The sequence below is a fragment of the Vulpes vulpes genome, chromosome 6, assembly GCF_048418805.1.
Source record: "Vulpes vulpes isolate BD-2025 chromosome 6, VulVul3, whole genome shotgun sequence".
Classification (NCBI taxonomy): domain Eukaryota; kingdom Metazoa; phylum Chordata; class Mammalia; order Carnivora; family Canidae; genus Vulpes; species Vulpes vulpes.
This window is the reverse complement of record NC_132785.1, coordinates 131,433,504-131,449,830: the sequence shown is the minus strand read 5'-3', so window position 1 is coordinate 131,449,830 and position 16,327 is coordinate 131,433,504. Positions and strand designations below refer to the sequence as shown.

General features: G+C 40.6%; 1 pseudogene and 3 gene segments (V, D, J or C); all 4 read left to right on the top strand.

The window, feature by feature from the left end:
- Positions 1 to 16,327, top strand: part of LOC112930265 (immunoglobulin alpha-2 heavy chain-like) — a 1,136,867-nt gene that overhangs the window by 593,004 nt on the left and 527,536 nt on the right.
- LOC112930321 (immunoglobulin gamma-1 heavy chain-like) overlaps positions 1 to 16,327 on the top strand; it is a 931,325-nt gene that overhangs the window by 528,987 nt on the left and 386,011 nt on the right.
- Positions 1 to 16,327, top strand: part of LOC112930269 (Ig mu chain C region-like) — a 551,713-nt gene that overhangs the window by 204,847 nt on the left and 330,539 nt on the right.
- On the top strand, positions 9,936 to 11,177 carry LOC140599436 (V-type proton ATPase subunit E 1 pseudogene; annotated as a pseudogene).

Below are 16,327 nucleotides of genomic sequence, written 5' to 3'. Positions count from 1 at the left end.
AGGGAAACAGGCATTCAGATCCAGGAAATAGAGAGATCCCCCCCCCCTAAAATCAATAAAAAACATTCAACACCTCGACATTTAATAGTGAAGCTTGCAAATTCCAAAGATAAAGAGAAGATCCTTAAAGCAGCAAGAGACAAGAGATCCCTGACTTTTATGGGGAGGAGTATTAGGGTAACAGCAGACCTCTCCACAGAGACCTGGCAGGCCAGAAAGGGCTGGCAGGATATATTCAGGGTCCTAAATGAGAAGAACATGCAACCAAGAATACTTTATCCAGCAAGGCTCTCATTCAAAATGGAAGATGGACACCGAGGCTCCTTCCATAGTTTGGCTATTGTGGCCATTGCTGCTAGAAACACCGGGGTGCAGGTGTCCCGGCGTTTCATTGCATCTGAATCTTTGGGGTAAATCCCTAGCAGTGCAGTTGCTGGGTCGTAGGGCAGGTCTATTTTTAACTCTTTGAGGAACCTCCACACAGTTTTCCAGAGTGGCTGCACCAGTTCACATTCCCACCAACAGTGTAAGAGGGTTCCCTTTTCTCCGCATCCTCTCCAACATTTGTTGTTTCCTGCTTTGTTAATTTTCCACATTCTCACTGGTGTGAGGTGGTATCTCATTGTGGTTTTGATTTGTATTTCCCTGATGGCAAGTGATGCGGAGCATTTTCTCATGTGCATGTTGGCCATGTCCATGTCTTCCTCTGTGAGATTTATGTTCATGTCTTTTGCCCATTTCATGATTGGATTATTCGTTTTTTTGGTGTTGAGTTGAATAAGTTCTTTATAGATTTTGGAAACTAGCCCTTTATCTGATACGTCATTTGCAAATATCTTCTCCCATCCTGTAGGTTGTCTTTTAGTTTTGTTGACTGTATCCTTTGCTGTGCAAAAGCTCCTTATCTTGATGAAGTCCCAATAGTTCATTTTTGCTTTTGTTTCTTTTGCCTTTGTGGATGTATCTTGCAAGAAGTTACTGTGGCCAAGTTCAAAAGGGTGTTGCCTGTGTTGGTGAGGCCAGGTTATTTGAGGACCCAACTCCTCCACCATCTTGTCCCCTTCCTCTGTATGTTGAATATTTTTTATTGGATTTAGATTTGGCAACATATAGTATAGCCCCCCAGTGCTCATCCCATCAAGTGCCCCCCTCAGGGCCCATCACCCAGTCTCCCCACCCACCGCCCACTTCCCCTTCCACTACCCCTTGTTCGTTTCCCAGAGTTCGGAGTCTCTCATGCTCTGTGACCCTCTCAGATTTTTCCTACTCATTTTCTCTCTTTTCCCCTATAGTGGCTTTCACTACCTTTTTATATTCCCATATGAGTGAAACTATATGATAATTGCCTTCTCTGATTTATTTCACTCAGCATAAAACCCTCCAGTTCTGTCCACGTCGAAATAAATGGTGGGTATTTGTCATTTCTAATGGCTGAGTAATATTCCAATGTATACATAGACCACATCCTCTTTATCCATTCATTTTTTTATGGACTCTAGGCTCCATCCACAGTTGGCTATTGTGGACATTGACTCTGTGGGTGCAAGTGTCTCGGCTTTTCACTGCATCTGTATCTTTCAGGTAGGCCCAGTAGTGCAATAGACTATATCTTAGTCAAAATAATTTTCTGCCTGTATTACATATATGACTGTATCACCCTGAGATCTTATTTGCACTTCTCAGTCTGCAAGGATCTATGAATTGTCCCCAGGATGAGCAAAAACTGGCTTCCCCCATTTGAGTCCAAGAACTGGAGGTCTCTCCTTTCTTGAATCATGAGATTTCTTCAGGATGTCACAGCTACTCACTATCTTCAACCAGCTCTTGTCCCAAACACACAACATGATGCTTCCTTCATAGCAATTTGCTTCTTAGGACATTATAGGATTGTACCTTTCTGAAATTACTGTACCCTGCAAGATGTAATAGCATGAACTGGTCAGGATTCTCCTGAGGAACAGAACTCATAGCCCATTGGCTCCCATTACTGAGTAGACTGAGAAGTCCATGATGTACATTCATGAGGTAGAGACCTAGGAATTACAGTGGGGTAATTATCTGACTCTGAACTAGTCTCTCACCTGAGAACCTGGGAACATGCATGTGTGACTTTCTCCAAGGCAGGAGGACATGGATGTTCCATATCAAGCATGCAGAAAGGAAGAATGATGGAAGTCTTCATCTTTCTGCCATTTATTCTATTCAGGACCTTAATGAATTGGAGGATGCCCACTTACACAGAGACAATGATGCATATACCAGTCTCTGCAATCACCATTTCAGACATTCACAGGAAGTAGGTTTAATCTGTGCACCAATGGGCCAGTCTATTGACACATGGAATTAACCATCACATGTCAGCCTCCTGCAAATTTGGGTATCCATATTCATCTCGATACACCACACTCATCCTGAAAAAAAATCAAGTTCTTCAATTCACCTTATATGAAATATGTATTCTGTATACAACCAAAACCACAACAACCTCTTTTGCAAGAGAAGAGTTGAATCCCTTGAATGATGTTTACTTGTCTCCTGAACATCCTATAACTGAACTACTATGCTTAATGATTGAGAAGTCTTGGTTAAGTTTACATTATATTGACAGAAATTGCTCAGATATACCAGGACTGGAAAATATTCTGTTACCTGGGCCCATGTGAGGTGAAAGGAAAAGGATGGGTTAGGAGTTGGGCACTCTCCAGACACCACATCTCCTTTCACAATGACCTGGCACTTCCCAGACTCCAGACCTGTGACAAATGAGTGTTTGTTGTTTAAATAGACCCAGTCCATGTCTGATGTTCCAGGTCCCAGCACAGGGTATGACCGTAGTGACACATTAACCCAAGTACTGATGCTCTGGCATTTCCACATAATGTGGCTGTGATGACCCTGTGTGATTTGAGTGTTACCATCTCCATACAAAGCTGTGTTATACTGACAGTCATGAAGTGTCACCTCATCACTTGATGCAACATTGTTACCCCATGTTGAGCTTAATACCCACATGCTTCTATAGCTTACTCTGGAGATAAGGGAGGTTCCCCTTGGAGTGTTAATTACCGGAACCCCTCAGACACCTGCATTATTGCTTACCTGTTATCTATTTATTTATATTAAATCATATATATAAATTGGAGCTTTCTAACCATTTTCTGTACCTTCCAAGTAACATGACCCATAGATGACAATATCTAACTGCTCTTCAGACCTATTCCATAGTTTACAAGTGAACTTACTGATACTAAAACTGTTTCAGGGAATTTAAGTCTATTTATGAAAAGTGCATCTCCCTGGGACACGTGGTTGGATCACCAGTTGAGCTTTTGCCTTTGGCTTACAATGAGATTCTGGGTCAGGGATTGAGAGCATCATCAGCTTCTTGCATAGAACCCACTACTCCCTCTGCCTATGTCTCTACCTCTGTGTGTGTGTTTCATGAATGAATCATATTATTCAAATAAAAGGACACTGAGTCCACAGATAGAAGAAAATATATCCTCTATGGGAATTTCCCTTCCCTGTAGCTGAAGTACAGATAGAAGAAAATATATCCTCTATGGGAATTTCCCTTCCCTGTAGCTGAAGTTGAGAAACATCCTTAGATACAGAAGAGGGACCTTAGGGTCCAGAAGGCTGTGCAAACAACCCTTGCCATTTTGTCACTAATTCAGTGGCCCAAAACCAAGTCCTGGCCTTAGATCTCCAAAACATTTATATTGTCTCATAGGCACAAGGTCTGCATAGTTTGATCATTTACTGGGTGTCGAATTCTAGGTAGTTCATGCCAAGGCAAAATGAAGTACATTTCCCTTTAGACCTGTCTGTGTCTACTGAGTTGTTATGTCAGACGAATAACCCAGAAGAATAGAAGGATAACATTGCTGCCCCAACAAATGGAAGACCTACCCAGGAAATGTAGGCAATGAAAAAATAAAATATATTTAATCCGAAGAGAGGAAGAAAACTTATTTGTTAATTATGACAAGATCTGTTACTGGGGCAAACTCTACAAACTCCACAAACAAACTCTTAGAGGTATTTAATGATTTTAGGTAATCTTCAGGATATTAAAAAAAAATACAAATAAAGCTATGTTTCCACACACTAAAAACAAATTATCTAAGAAGAAATTAACCATATATTCTATTGATACTATTAAAAATAAAATTTATAGTATTAAGATTCAGGAAGGAGGTAAACTAGTGCATACTAAAAATTTCTACAATAAAGAAAGGTTTTTTTGAAGGTATGAGATACAAAAGTAATTGTGTTCACAGTTTAGAACACTTCATATTGTCACAAGACATTATACATGCTGATGCCTACAAATGTCATGGATTCTTTGTTTATAACTTGTAAAGAATCAAATATAAGTGTAGAGCATATTATATACTCAGAGGGCATACAAAGTGGGCATCCCTCCACTCATTAAACCAGCCCAGCTCTGACCCTGCAGCTGGGAGAGGAGGCCCAGCTTCCCCAAGAGCCCCAGGTGACCCCATTCAGGGATAAGGACAGAACAAAGACAACTCACCATGAAGTCTGTGCTCAGCTGTGTTTTCCTTGTCACTATTTTATTGCTTTTATTTTTTAAAGATTTTATTTATTTATTCATGAGAGAGAGAGAGAGAGAGAGAGAGAGGCAGAGACACAGGCAGAGGGAGAAGCAGCTCCATACAGGGAGCCTGATGTGGGACTTGATCCCAGGTCGCCAGGATCACACCCCAGGCTGAAGGCGGCGCTAAACAGTGGGCCACTGGGGCTGACCTCCTTGTCACTGTTTTAAAAGATAATTCATGGGGAACAACAGACCTTGAGTATGTGAGTGGAGGTGAATGAGAGAAACAGGGAATTTGGGACAGTTCCTGACCAGGATGTCTTGTGTCTGCAGGTGTCCAGGGTGAGTTGCAGTTGGTGGAGCCTGGAGGAAACCTGGTGAAACCTGAGCGGTCCCTGAGACTCTCCTGTGTGGCCTCTGGATTCATCTTCGTAGCTGCTACATGGGCTGGGTACACAGGATCCAGAGAAGGGGCTGCAGTGGGTCAAATACATTAGAAGTGATGGAAATAGCACATACTATGCAGACTCTGTGAAGGGCTGATCCAACATCTCCAGAGACAATGACAAGAACACGGTGTATCTGCAGATGAACAGCCTGAGAGCCGAACACACAGCTGTGTATTACTGTGCAAGGGACACAGGGAGGGGACCTCAGTGTGAGCCCAGACACAAACCTCCCTGTAGAAGGGGATTGGGACCACCAGGGGGTGCTCACTACTCATCACTTCTGTCTTGAAGGCCCAGGAGCAGGTGCAGATGGAGGTTCTGGGCAGGTTTCCTGTCTGGGTCTGGGCTTCCTCTCCATGGAGCATTTTCCCCCAGGGAGCCTCTCTGAACACTTGATTATGTGTTTTCCTATTCAGTTTCTGTCTTAGAGCCTTAGAGAATCAACTGTACATTTGGACATAGTTGTACTTAATTTATTCTGATCCTAAATATTAATCAGTTACAAATAACTCCATGCACATCATATGAACATTTTCATGGGTCCCAGTGTCACTCTCTATGGAACAAGGACCCCAACAAAATGTAGTCTTGCTAGAAGCAGCTTAAGTGCATGCAGCACATCAGGGTACAGAGGAATCTTGAATGAACACAAGAGAAAAGAGACCCTTAGTTGAGGTCAATTACTGGCAAAATGCTCACAATAATGTTAGTAACTGCCTGGCACTCAGAGGGATTTCCAACATGACAAGGTAAGGAGGTGGAGTCAAAATCACACACACACACACACACACACACACACACACACACGAGTATAAATCTTTATCACCCTCACCATTTTGTGTGGAGTCAGTGTCCTCCCTGCATCATAGGAGGAAAGGTTTAGATTCTTGTTTGATTTCCTATTCTATATTTTGAAAAGAAGACAGTTGAAGGAAGGTCATAGAGCTAGAAATCAAGAAACAAAGGATATGGTGTGAGGATTAATTACACTAAACATGTTTGTAAACTGGGAGGACTAAAAAGAGAAATTGTCATTCTAAGTAGAAAATGGTCTGAATCCCTGGAAAAGACAATGAATGATATATCAAAGCAGGATGAAACATAAAATGATAATATAAACAGACCAAGGACCTACCCAGACTCTCAGGTGGAAGCTGCCCTCTCCCCAAGGTCACCAGCTGTTTCTGAAGGTCATGTCTACACTGTGCTCAGAGACCAGCTTCTACTGGATCCATGAGGATCTTCAGGGTGAGGAGCTGGATTGGAGGACCATCCACTTTCAGGGAATAATTCATTGATCCTTCAGGTGCTTATATCAGCTCACTGTGTATAACCTACCATCCCCATGTTGAAACCACTCATGTGATGGGAGGAGGGGTGAGACCTTTGGCGGAGCACTTAGGTCAGGAGATACAGGCTCATGATGGGATCAGGGCCCTTATACACCAGGCCTGGGAAAGCTTCCTGCCCACTGGCCCTATGTGAGGTGACAGGGGAATGACGGACTAGCACATGTGGCACTCCAGACACCACATTTGCCTGCATTTGGACCTCAGACTTCTCAGAGTCCAGAGCTTAAGATTGACTGTTTTTTAATCCACCCCATCCATATATGACGTTACAGAAGCTAGAAGCTAACACAACATATGGTAGTCTATATTGTCTTTATTTAAATTCAATTTGCCAACATATTGTATGACACCCAGTCCTCATCACATCACATGTCCTCCTTAATGCTGGTTCATCAGTCACCCCACCCAACCACTCACCTTCTTTCCAGAGACGCTCACTTTGTTTCCCAGAATTAGAAGTCTTTCATGGTTTTTCTCCCTATTTTTTCCCATTCATTTTCCCTCCTTTCCATATAATTCCTTTCCCTATTTTTATACACCCCATATGAGTGAAACCAAGATGACTGTCCTTCTCTGACTGACTTAGCATAATATCCTCCAGTTTCATACACATCAAAGCAAATTGTGGTTATTCATCCTTTCTGATAGCTGAGTAATAGTCTATTGTGTATATATAAGCCATATAATCTTTATCCATTATTCTGTTGAATGACATCACAGCTTCTTCCACAATTTGGCTATTGCTGGCATTACTGCTTTAAACATTGGGGGGCAGGTGTCCCATTTTTTCACATCTGTATCTTGTGGTAAATACTCAGTAGTGCAATTGCTAGTTTGCAGGATAGCTCTACTTTTGTTTTGCCAAAATACAGCCTACATTCCTGATTAAAACCTTCAAATTGAAAGATAGAGAGAACATTCTTTAATATAATAAAACCTATCTAGGATATTTCACAGTGAATATCATTCTCAGTGGGGAAATTAGAACTTTCCCTAAGTTCAAGAAAACACCAAGGATGTCCAATATCACAGTTTCTGTTCATCATAGAAGTAGAATTCCTAGACTCAGCAGACAACAAAATAAATAAAAGGCGTTCAAAATGGCAAAGAAGGAATCAAACTCTCCCTCTATGCAAAGGGCATCATAATTTGTATAAATCTCCAAAATATACCACCTAAGATTCCAGAACTCACAAAGTTAGTGACTTGGCAGGAAACAAAACCAATGCAGAGAAGGCAGCTGCATTTCTACACACTAACAATGAGATTGAAGAAAGGGAAATTAGAGAACTGATCCCATTTACAATGGCACCCAACCATAAGATACCTACGAATAAGCCTAACCAATGAGGTAAAGGATGTGATCTCTAAATCTACAGAACAGTTATGAAAGAAATCAAAGAAAATTCAAAAAGATGGAAAAACATTCCATGCTCAAGGATCAGATGAATAAATATTGTGAAAATGTCTATGTTACTCAGGGCAATTTATACATTCAATGCAATCTCTATCAAAATACCATGAGCTTTCTTCCAAGGGATGGAACAAATAATCCTAAGGTTTGTATAAAATTGGAGAAGAAACCATATGGTGTTTGTCCTTCTCCAATTGACTTACTTCACTCAGCATAATACACTCCAGTTCTATCCACGTTGAAGCAAATGGTGGGTATTCATCATTTCTAATGGCTGAGTAATATTCCTTTGAAAGGGATTATAGGGAAAAGGAGAGAAAACAAGTGGGAAAAATCAGAGAGGGAGATAGAACATGAGAGACTCCGAACTCTGGGAAATGAACAAGGATAGTGGAAGGGGAGGTGGGGAGGGACTGGGTGACTGGGTGATGGGCACTGAGGGGGGGCACTTGACGGAATTAGCACTGGGTGTTATGCTATATGTTGGCAAATCAAACTCCAATCAAAAATATGCAAATAGCAGATAAATGGAACAGAGTAGATAACCCAGAAATGGACCTTCAACTGTATGGACAAATAATCTTCAACAAAATAGTAAAAATACTTGGTGTGGGGAAAATTGTACATACCCCTGCAGAAGAATTAAATTGGACCATTCTGTTACACCAGACAAAAAGATAAAGTCCAAATGGTTAAAAGATCTAAATGTGAGACAAAAATCCATCTAAATCTCTGAGGAGAAGACAGGGAACAACTATTTTGAACTTAACCATGGCAATTTGTTGCATGATATATATGATATATATATATATATATATATATATATATATATATATATATATATAACAGCAAGGGAAACAAAAATGAATTCTGGGAGCACCATCAAGATACAAATATTCTTCAAAGCAAAGGAAACTATCAACAAAACTAAAACACAAGCTACAGAAGGGAGAAGATATTAGCAAATGACATATCAGACAAAGGGCTTGTAGCCAACATGTATAAGGAACTTATTAAAACTCATCACCCAAGAAATAAGGAATCCAGTCAAGAAATGGGAAGAAAACATGAACAGAAATTTCCCTGAACAAAACCTACACATGGCCAACAAGCACATGAAAAAACCTTCCATATCACTTGCTACCAGGGAAAAACACTTCTAAAACACAAGGAGATACCATCTCACATCAGTGAAAATTAACAAGACAGGTAACAACAAATCCTAGAGAGGATGTGGAGAAGGGGGATCCCTCTTGCACTGTTGGTGGGAATGTGAACTTGTACAACCACTCTGGAAAACTCTGTGGAAGTTCTCAAAGAGTTAAAATAGAACTACTCTATATCCCAGCAATTGATCTGCTGGGGTTTTATCCCTAAGATACAGATACAATGAAAAATCAGGGCATCTGCATCCCGATATTCATAGCAGCAATGTCCACAATAGTGAAATTCTGGGGGTAGCCACGATGTCCTTTGAGAGATAAATGGATAAGGATGATACGGTTTATATATACAAAGGGATATTTCTCAGCCATCAGAAAGAATCAATAGTTACCATTTCCATCAAAATGGATGCACCTAGGGAGTATTACGTTGAGTGAAATAAGTCAATCAGAGATGGACAATCATCATGGTTTCATCATATGTGGAACATAAGAAATAGTGAAAGGTATCACAGGGGAAGGAGGAAAACTGAGTAAGGATAAATTAGAGAGGAAGACAAAACATGAGAGACTCCTATCTCTCGAACTCAAAGGGTTGCAGAAGGGGAGGTGGGTGGTGGGACTTGGTACCACGGTGACGGACACTAAGGAGGGCACGTGATGAAATGAGCACTTGGGGTTACTGTATGTTGGCAAAATGAAGTTAAATAAAATAGTGAAAGGGAATAAAGGGGAAAGGAGGAAAATGAGTGGGATATATCAGAAAGGGAGACAGAACATGAGAGACTCCTAACTCTGGGAAACTAACTAGGGGTGATGGAAGGGGAGGTGGGTGGGTGTGGGGGTGACTGGGTGACGGGCTCTGAGGAGAGCCACTTAATGGGATGAGCACTGTGTGTTATTCTATATGTTGGCAAATTGAACATCAATAAAAAATAAATTTGCTTTTCCTGCTTTCTGCTGTCGCCTTCCAGGCTAAGCTCGAGCCAGCAGCCTTCTGGCCTAGCACAGCTTTCGCCATGGCCCTCAGCGATGCCAACGTGCAGAAGCAGATTAAGCATATGATGGCTTCTATTGAACAAGAAGCCAACGAGAAAGCAGAGGAAATAGATGCGAAGGCAGAGGAAGAGTTCAACATTGAGAAAGGTCGTCCTGTGCAAACCCAAAGACTAAAGATTATGGAATACTATGAGAAGAAAGAAAAGCAGATTGAGCAGCAGAAGAAAATTCAGATGTCTAATTTGATGAATCAAGCAAGGCTCAAAGTCCTCAGAGCAAGAGATGACCTTATTACAGACCTACTAAATGAAGCAAAACAGAGACTCAGCAAAGTGGTAAAAGATACAACCAGGTACCAAGTGCTGCTGGATGGACTGGTCCTCCAGGGTTTGTACCAACTGTTGGAGCCCCGAATGATTGTTCATTGCAGGAAACAGGATTTCCCTCTGGTAAAGGCTGCAGTGCAAAAAGCAATTCCTATGTATAAAATTGCCACCAAAAAAGATGTTGATGTCCAAATTGATCAGGAATCCTACCGGCCTGAGGAAATAGCTGGTGGAGTGGAGATCTATAATGGGGATTGTAAAATAAAGGTTTCCAATACTCTAGAAAGCCGGCTGGACCTCATAGCCCAGCAGATGATGCCAGAAGTACGGGGAGCCTTATTTGGTGCAAATGCCAACAGGAAGTTTTTGGACTAAACCTTTGGGAGAGGTAGAGTTCATCCACTGCTCTCCTGCTGTGGTGTGGAAGTTTCTGACATTTGAAGAAATGAGATATCTGTGTGGCTTCCTCTTCCCTGTTCTCATAGTCTGTATTTGTCAGTGGATACTCTGTGTAGCTAATGCCCTTATCCTAATTGTTAACAATAGAGAAAGTTTCACTTCATATAATCAGGAAAGTTCCTTCTTAGCTTATCTAAAAGTAGCACAACTTTCATCGGCTTGTGTAGTGTGAAGGTGAGGGTATCAGATGGTGGTCACAGGAGCTTCACCAAGTCTCTGCTCTTCCTCCAGTCTTCCAGTTCTTGAGCCTAGAGGGGATGTGTACGGTGATCTCTGACATGAAGTCTTTGCTCTTAGGCTTAAAGTGCATGGGGGCCATGCATTCCTCCCAGCAGTAGTCGCTTCACCGCTAACCTGTTTGGGCCTAGAAGTGTTCCTCATCTGTAAATGTGATTTAAAACCTAAGCCATGAATATGTCTTATTTATTAAAACAAAAGGTTTAAAAAAATAAAAAAATAAAAAATAAATTTATATAAATATAAAATAAATAAAATAAAATATTGAATAAATAAATGAAAAATAAATTATTAAAAGAATGCATATTATGAGCAGTAACATGCCAATAAATTTGGCAATCTGGAACAAATGGATGCCTTCCTATAAATGTACAAACAACTAAATCTGAAACAGAAATGAATGGAAAAGCTGTACAGATCCAAAACCAGGAAATGAAAATCAAACATACTTAAAAGTCTTCTAACGATCAAAATCCCAAGCACAAATGGCTGCCCATGGGAATGCAACAAGCATTTTAAAAGAATTAATACCTATATGTCTGAAACTGTTCCAAAAATAGAAATTAAAGGAAACTTCCAAACTCATTCTTAGAGGTCAGCATTACCTTGACCTCAAAAGCAGACAAAGATCCAACTAAAAGGCAGAATTACAAACCAATATCCTTGATGAATATGGATGCAAGATTCCCACAAACATCATAAACAACAGGATCCAACAGCACATTAAAAGGAAAACACACCAAGGCCAAATGGGCTAATTTCTGTTCTGCAAGTGTGGTTCAGCGTCTGCATATCAATCAGTGTGATGTATCTCATTAATAACAGAAAAGGATATGAACCATTTTATCTTCTCAACTGATGCTCAAAAATCATATGGCAAAAGAGATTATTATTTCCTGATAAAAAACCTTCTACTGTATAGGGATATGGGAACATACTCTACATCATAAAAGCCAACTACAGAAGACACACAGAAAAGTCATCCTCAATAGGGAAAAATTGAGAAATTTTCCCATAAAATCAGGAACAGGACAGGGATGCCCACTGTCACAACTGTTCTTCACCATAGTACTATAAGTCTTAGCCTCAGCAGTCAGAAAAAAAAAGAAGTAAAAACCATATAAATCAGCAAAGAAAAAGTCAAACTTTGACTCTTCACATACAACAGGTAATTTACCTACAAATCCCGAACACTCCATCGAAAAATTGCTAGAACTGATACCGGGATTCAGCAAAATCCGAGCATATAAAATCAATACAAGGAAGTCAGTGGCTTTCTCTATAGTGTAAATGAAACAGAAAAAAAGAAAATCAAGGACTGGATGCAATTTATAATTACACCAGAAATCATCAGATAATGAGGAATGATCCTTACCAAAGAAGGATGGATGTATAGTCTAAACATTCCAGAACACTTCTGAAAGACAGTAAGGAAGACACAGGTAGATAGAAAGTATTGATTCTCATAGATTAGAAGAATAAATATTGATGAAATATCTATACTACTAAGAGCAAGCTACACATTCAAAGCGATCCATATAAAAATACCACCAGCATTGTTCACAGAGTTAAAGAAAAAAATTCTAAAAATTGTAGGGAACCACAAACACCTCAAATAGCCAAAGCAATCCTGAAAAAGTGAAGCAAAGCTGGAGGTATCACTATTCTGGTTGCCAAGGTAAATTACAACATTGTGATAATCAGGACAGTATGGCACTGACACAAATAAAGATATATAGATAAATAGAACAGTTTGAGAACCCAGAAATGGACTCTGAACTCTATGGTCAAAAAATCTTGACAAAGCAGGAAAGAATATCCAATGGAAAAAAGAAAGTCTCTTCAACAAATGGTGTTGGGAATATTGAAGAGCCACATGCAGAAGAATGAATGGGAACACTTTTCTTGCAACATTCACAAAAATAAACTCAAAGTTGATGAAAGACCTAAGTATGAGGCAAGATACCATCAGACTCCTAATGACACAGGCAGCACCTTTTCTACCTCAGCTGCAACCACTTCTAGACGTGTCTCCAGAGGCAAGAGAAAGGAAAGGAAAATGAACTATGGGGACTTCATCAAGGAAAGAGCATTTTCACAGCAAAGGAATCACTCAAAGTAACTAAAAGTCAACCTACAGAATGGGAGAAGATACTTGGAAATGTCTTATCTATTTAAGGTCTGGAATCCAAAATATACATTGAGCTTATCAAACTCAACACCCACCCAAACAAACAAAACAAAACGTCAGAAACAGTAGAAGCCATGAACAGACATACTGTCCTATTACAAGATTCCACTTCACACCATATATTAGGTAGCTCATCCACATGTAAGATGAAATACTTTTTCTTCCCTAGGTCTGCCTTATATAATCCAAAATATTAGAAAAGACAAAAAATTTGACAACAAGGAGGGAAAAAATTGCCCCTAACTCGAAGATTACCAGAGAAATTATGTAATAAAAAAAGATATTTAATCAGTAAATAGGAAGAAAAATAAATTGCATGCTTATGAAAATTCTTATACATATTGAATGAGGACAAGCCTCACAAAACCACTTAGAACTAACTAATGAACTCAGGGAAAATCCAGGATATAAAATCAACATATTCAATAAAGCTGTTTCTATACACCAACAAGTTATTTATATGAAATTAATGAGATAATCCCAGTTAGATTTGTTGACTGTATCCTTTGCTGTGCAAAAGCTTCTTATCTTGATGAAGTCCCAATACTTCATTTTTGCTTTTCTTTCTCTTGCCTTCGTGGATGTATCTTGCAAGAAGTTACTGTGGCCGAGTTCAATAAGGGTGTTGCCTGTGTTCTCCTCCGGGATTTTGATGGAATCTTGTCTCACATTTAGATCTTTCATCCATTTTTAGTTTCCCTTTGTGTATGGTGCAAGAGAGTGGTCCAGTTTCATTCTTCTCCATGTGGATGTCCAATTTTCCCAGCACCATTTATAGAAAAGACTGTCTTTCTTCCAGTGGATAGTCTATCCTCCTTGATTGAATAACAGTTGACCATAAAGTTCAGGGTCCACTTCTGGGTTCTCTATTCTGTTCCATTGATCTATGTGTCTGTTTTTGTGCCAGGACCACACTGTCTTGATGACCACAGCTTTGTAGTACAACCTGAAATCTGGCATTGTGATGCCCCCAGCTATGGTTTTCTTTTTTAAAATTCCCCTGGCCATTCGGGGTCTTTTCTGATTCCACACAAATCTTAAAATAATTTGTTCCAACTCTCTGAAGAAAGTCCATGGTATTTTGATAGGGATTGCATTAAACGTGTAAATTGCCCTGGGTAACATTGACATTTTCACGATATTAATTCTGCCAATCCATGAGCATGGAATATTTTTCCATCTCCCACCATTTGTTTCGATGTGGATGGGACTGGAGGGTATTATGCTGAGTGAAATAAGTCAATTGGAGAAGGACAAACATTATATGGTCTCATTCATTTGGGGAATATAAAAAATAGTGAAAGGCAATAAAGGGGAAAGGAGAAAAAATAAGTGGGAAATATCAGAAAAGGAGACAGAACATGAAAGACTCCTAACTCTGGGAAACGAACTAGGGTTGATGGAAGGGGAGGGGGGTGGGGGGTGGGGATGACTGTGTGGCAGACACTGAGGTGGGCACTTGACGGGATGAGCACTGGATGTTATTCTGTATGTTGACAAATTGAACACCAATAAAAAATAAATTTATTAAAATAAAAGACAAAGATTGAGTTAAAAAAAATAATCCCAGTTAGACAGACATCAAGGATCCCTGGGTGGCGCAGCGGTTTGGCGCCTGCCTTTGGCCCAGGGCACGATCCTGGAGACCCGGGATCGAATCCCACGTCGGGCTCTGGTGCATTGAGCCTGCTTCTCCCTCTGCCTGTGTCTCTGCCACCCTCTCTCTCTCTCTCTCTCTCTGTGACTATCATAAAAATTAAAAAATAAATAAATAAAATAATATAGACAGGTATCAAAAATAAATAATTTTGCTTAAGTTTTACTAAGCAGATGAAATTCTCTACTAAAAATGGACTATATTAATGAAAGTGAAAAAAGGCCACAGAGAAATTCAAAGATAAGTACATTGGTAAATTTGAACATCATATAGTCACAGTGTGATCTACACAAAGTGATCTAGAATTTTGAAGTAATCCTTCTTTATAACGTGTAAAGATGGATTTTAAGTTTGGAGTTGCTTATATAGTCAGAGGACATGCAAATGAGACCCTCCCTCCACTCATAAAACCATCCCAGCAAGGACCCTGCAGCCTGGAGAGGATCCCCAGTTCAGGATTCTCAGGTGACCCCGATCCAGGATCAGGACAGAATACAGACAACTCACCATGAAGTTAGTGCTCAGCTGGGTTTTCCTTGTCGTGATTTTTAAAGGTAATTCATGGAGAACAAGAGACTTTGAGTATGTGAGTGGAGGTGAGTGAGAGAAACAGGGATGTGGGACAGTGTCCTGACCAGAATGTCTTGTGTCTGCAGGTGTCCAGGGTGAGGTGCAGCTGGTGGAGTCTGGGGGAGACCTGGTGAACCCTGGGGGGTCCCTGAGACTCTCCTGTGTGGCTTCTGGATTCACCTTCAGTAACTACCACATGGGCTGGGTCCGACAGGCTCCAGGGAAGGGGCTGCAGTGGGTCGCATGGATTTATGCTAGTGGAAGTAGCCCAAGGTACGCAGACGCTGTGAAGGGCTGATTCACCATCTCCAGAGACAACGCCAAGAACACGCTGTATCTGCAGATGAACAGCTTGAGAGCCGAGGACACGGCCGTGTATTACTGTCCGAGGGACACAGTGAGGCGACCTCAGTGTGAGCCCAGACACAAACCTCCGTGTAGAAGGGCATTGGGACCACTAGGGGGTGCACACTCCTCACCACTTCTGTCTTGAAGGCCCGGGAGCAGGTGCAGATGGAGGTTCTGGGCAGGTTTCCTGTCCGGGTCTGGGTTTCCTGTCCATGGAGCAATTTCCCCAGGGAGACTCTCTGGACACATGATTCTGTGTTTACCTATTCCATTCGGATTTCTTTTTTTTTTTTTAGGAAGCAACTATTGATATATGGAGATAACACACATATGCTTAGACTTGATTACACTTGGGACTAAATATGAAATAATTACAAATATATCCATATTGAGAATGATGAATATGAGGTCAACCAGTAAAAGTAGCCAAAATCCAAGTAGAGAGAAACTATCTGAAATATTGAGAAATGAGTAAAGTGATATCATGGAAACAGCAAAAAGCATGAAATAGAAGACACCTGAGGTCTTACCCAGACTCTCAGCTCGAAGCTGTCCTCTACTCAAGGTCATCAGCTGGTTCCGAAGGTCATGTGTGCAC